Here is a 4,843-nt window from a genome sequence, read left to right on the forward strand (position 1 = left end):
TATACACACACACACACACACACACACACACACACAGGTATATATACAGTAATTATTATCATTATTATAGAAGTCACTGCAATAGTATTGCAGCATATGAAGATCAAGCTAGAGACAACAAAGAAGCACAGCATGTATTTCTAGCCAATGACCAGAAAGCCCATCAAGTCAATGCAGCATTTGCATGATGAGCAGGGAGTAAACTCGCAATCAATGTTAGCAAACTTACCTTGAAAGCTGCTGAGGTACGATGAGATGTCCACCCTTTTCAAGCGTATTCTAAGAAGTTGTCCTGCGGAATAGGACAATTCTTCATAAATCATTCACGCCAACCTTGGGTAATTCTAGCAGACAGCAGTGACAGGAAGTTCACATGCCGCCGAACACCAAAACGCAAAATTGAGCCCAATCAGCTCTCAAATGCTCTAATACCGAAAAAGAACTACTGCGCATGTATTTTGAACAAGAGTTCATTCAGGTAAAAAATTTACTGTCCCTTTCATCATCACAATATAATATTGACCCCGCCCATTGAAAAATACAAAAAAATCACATCTCCTTCGTCTCGTGATTGGTGAATCAAGCTCACTTTATAGGCCAGTCGCTATTGTTAATACCAGTCAGGGAGCATCAATAAAATTCAGCATTATCCTTTTCAATGCCACTTTTGTGTTGGATTTCACTCAGCGTATCCGTGACATCAAATCAACACATTCAACCCTTCTACTTGAAATCTTCTCCTGAGGCGCTTCATTCTCCCTGCCATTTCCTTGCATCTTGACATTTCTTTCTCCGGAGCCGACTCCTGCTCCAACATCTTTGTCTCATGTGGGAGCATCCCGTATGCAGTGGGCGTAGTGTGTAATGGGTTGGCACGGGAGGTGAGATTAAATTAGGGCCGCGTATGCGGATTACAACCCACTAAAAGCCTGATCTCCTCCCACTGTCTGTAATCCGAGCCTAATGAACGTATGAGGCCTGACGCAGCGCAACGTAGAAAGCGCACATGAGGACGCCAAGCCAGCTAATGTGTGTCGCACCTCACTTACAGAAATGACGTGCTGGAAGAGAACAAAATCAGTGCACTTAAGTCATGTAAACATGACAAATAAACAAGCATGGCCAGCAACTGCGGCCGTAGGTTTACACAAATATATAAGATTAATAAAAGTACTTTACCTGTAATGGTCGGAGGTGTCTCTCGACAAAGTCAAATTTTGCCACACTGGAGGGGGAAAAAAAAAAAAAACAGTTGTGAGGAAGTTATGGGAATAATGTTGCTCAAAATTAAATTGTAATGCTGTACGAGAATTTTTTTTAAAAAGTATCAAGTGAAAAGAATTTTTTTCTTTTGTTCTGATTTAGTCATTTGAATTATTTATTTTCTATCCATAAAGGATTAGAAAATGATGTTTTCCATTTTAACTTTTCAATGTACTCTACATGATAATGTTGTTTTTCATTGGGGGTGTTAGGTTGTGAGTTTTCTAATTGCAATATTGTGACCTTATCCTTGCAGTATTGCAAAATATTCATTTGTATGCATTTGTTCTGCAACTGCACATTTTTGAGTAATCTTTTGCACTGGCATGGAAAGTCTGGATTTTTTTTTTTAATCCACTTTTTTTTTTTTTAAATGTCAATGTCACTGAATCGTTACACTGTGTAATGAGTCTCTGTACCACGGTATGTGCATTATGTCTGAAATGTTCTTTTTTGTTACAGTTGCTTATTACTGTAATACCAGAGTGGCTCTTGTTCTCTTATTACTGGAGAAACATTTCCTGTATGTTTGTGCTTACTATATCCCGACTGTCAAGGTGATTATTTTGAAAAAGGCAGCATGGAAACATTCTATGTGAACATTGCGATGGCGCTTAAAAGCCAAACAACTGTGCCAAACTCCCCCTGCTCCCACTCCAAGGCTCATTAAAAATGCAGCAACAAATCAATACATCAGAAAACCAACATTACCGCAGCGCATTAATGAATAGTTTGAGCAATGTCATCAAAGTTGGGAGTGGGATTCCTTCACCGTTCTTTACAAAATATAAGTGAAGATAACGCTGCTGCTAATTGAACAAAAAGTAAGTCAGAATTATGAGTCTCGTAAACACCTGTCAGAATCTTGATGAGTAATTAAACTTGATGTTTTATATTAACTGTAAAAAAAAAAAAGTCACTGAATACAAACAAAATGTAAGATTAATTTATTAATGACTGCTGAAACACAACACACATTGCCAATTGAAAACCTCTATTGCTGTGGTTCTGAACCTGGGTTCGACCAAACCCTAGGGGTTTGGTGAATCTGTCTCAGGGATTCGACGGGGCCTCTGCCATGGAGGTTAAGACACACCCGACTCAACATGTCAAATAGTTATGACACGCCCGCTTGGCCATCACTGGCTGCAGATGATCATATTACATTGCTTGTCCAATCAGTGCTGCGGGAAATTTAGTTCGCTCAGTAGTCACCGTGTGACTGTCACATACGATTTAAAAAAATATATACTTAGGCCATGTAATTTTTTAAACTTTTTTCTGTTTTTAATAAATGTGTTTTTTCAATGTCTTGAATTTGTAAGAAATCCAATGTTTATTTTTCACTAATGAAGGGTTCTGTGAACGTGCATATGAACTGGTTGGGTTCGGTACCTCTAACAAGGTTAAGAACCACTGCTCTTGAGAGTCACCAAATACCATTTGACACAAATGGTCATAGACAATCCGAATCAAAGTCATTTGTTCACAAAAGCTGCCAGATAACTTTTCTATCCAGGCAACCAGCCATAATGGAACAAAAAACAAAAAGTAGCAACCAACCAGAATAAAAGCAGCAGCAACACGAAACAAGATGAGTGGGCCTCATCTTCAACTACGACCACACTGAGAGACTCGCTAGGGCTGGCACAAACGTATTCAGTCTTTTGGGCGTTTTCCCTTGTCACATTAACTTACGATGGATATTCTGGACACGTCTTGTCTGTTTTTATTTGAAAATCTGCCAAGAAAATGTACTTTTTTTCATGTGGCGCGCCAACCTGGCAACCCACCAGTCTGCTGTAATGCTGAGTGCAGAGACGGCCTCTGAAGCAACAATCATGGAGGGACATCGACAAATTATTGGATTTGCATTCAATGCCTAACCCCACAAGGGACACAACACACAATTTTCTGGGTGATCACGAGGAAACTTTCTGGTGCGCATGTGAAACTTGTTGTATCCCCCCCATGCCCGTTTCGAGCTCTGTGTGTTGTTGATAAAAATCAAGATAAAAACAATGGTGTGCTTTGTAACTGAAAGAGACGCAACCACTCTGACATCTAACTTCATGAATCACTACCAAAAACGCACATCAACTACATCAGACGTTGATTAAGCTTCGTCGGTTCTCTGTTTAATTGAGAAGAAAAAGTCATAGTAATGTGTATTTTATCCAAAGAAATAGCAGTCATTTATATTTCACTTGATTAAAAATGTAAGGGCATGACAAAGTTGAAGATAATATCAAGAATAAAACAGTTTTTGCTACATTTTTGCTTCAGTTCAACGGACATTGTGCTTCTCCTTCTGATGTGCACACCTTGGCCACCTGGGGGCAGTATAACGCGGACAACAACCCCATAAAGTAGTACATGGGGTTGTTGACGTTGTGCCAAACCAATGTTGCCAATTGTTACTTGAAACTAAAAATGTGATGCTGTTGGTACATGCAAAAGTGGAGGCTCCTAACACAGGGCTGTTTGGCATCAACGGCCTTTTTCACGAAGTCTTTCAGGAAATGCAGCAAACAGAAGCTCAATTTAGTGGACCATTCTCCTCAGTGATGGCGGCAATAACGCGTCTTTCATAGTGCTGCTGATGAAGATACACTGCCGGGGATTTTCTGCCACTCACACAAAGACACTTTTGTCACAGAGACAAAAATAAAACAGGCCAGCAAAAAGGTCATAACATGGAGTTTATGTCCAGGCCTTTGGCATCTGAAAGTCAAAATGGCACCCATGTTTGATTCTCATCTTTTCATTTTAATTTAGATTTGCTACACATTCTTATCCCTCAAACGACATTTCTTTTTTTATAGTTAGGATTTTCAGTAACATTAGGCTGATTCTTTTGTACAACTTTTGCATTGGGTAATATTTTGAGTTCAATCACATAATTACGAATTGTTGTAATTTTTCTCATACTTTTTCATCGTGCACTCAGATGTACTTCCTCCAGACAGGTAAGGTGTTTCATTCTGCAGTTTGTGTTTCAATGTCGGATGCTGAAAGGGTTCAAACACAGACAACGATGCTACTATGTTAGCCTATCGATTGCCTTTTGTTAGCATTAAAGTAAATGGACTTCAAGGCAAAGCGATGTGATTTTTTCAAATACAAGTGATATTCGATGTTTAGTGTGACAGTAAACTAAAGCTTTTGTAGCCGCATTTATTTGCTCCAAATTCAAAGCAAAGACTTGTAAGTTGGGTTAGTTGTTTCGCAAGACACCATTGCATGGCAAATTTGTGTCCGTGTACTGGCTTGTGGTTGTGGCTGGGGGGGATGGTACAACAAGATGGCTGCGACTTACGGCCAACTCTGAGCTTGCTGTCATGCTCGCCCTCACTTTCCAATCAATCTTTTCCATCTCGCACTCTGCTTTCCTCCCCTCACTGCCAATTCAATTCTCCTCATTTGCAGGCCTCCTTCCCTCCTCCTCAAAGCTCGCCTATAATCTTTGTCAGGCGACAGCTTGTCAGTCCACCTGACCTCGGGCTCCCTAAATCACCACAATGTATTCTCTTGTAAAGCCCCCGACAGGACGTCAACCCCCCCCCCCCCCCCCCCCCCC

At 40.3% G+C, this 4,843-nt stretch overlaps 1 protein-coding gene across 4 annotated transcripts in view; it reads right to left on the bottom strand.

Moving 5' to 3' along the window:
- l1cama (L1 cell adhesion molecule, paralog a) overlaps positions 1 to 4,843 on the bottom strand; it is a 51,075-nt gene that overhangs the window by 43,061 nt on the left and 3,171 nt on the right. For 3 of the 4 annotated variants that reach the window (XM_019877304.1, XM_019877300.1, XM_019877303.1), the window contains exons 2-3: positions 1,180 to 1,225; positions 230 to 292 (exon numbers count right to left, since the gene is read on the bottom strand). The exons of the other annotated variant lie outside the window; for it this stretch is intronic. The gene's annotated coding sequence lies outside the window, so the exon portion shown is untranslated. The remainder of the gene's footprint in view (positions 1 to 229; positions 293 to 1,179; positions 1,226 to 4,843) is intronic. 4 annotated transcript variants of the gene reach the window in all.

The sequence above is a fragment of the Hippocampus comes genome, unplaced genomic scaffold (assembly GCF_001891065.2).
Source record: "Hippocampus comes isolate QL1 unplaced genomic scaffold, H_comes_QL1_v1.1 scaffold167, whole genome shotgun sequence".
Lineage (NCBI taxonomy): Eukaryota > Metazoa > Chordata > Actinopteri > Syngnathiformes > Syngnathidae > Hippocampus > Hippocampus comes.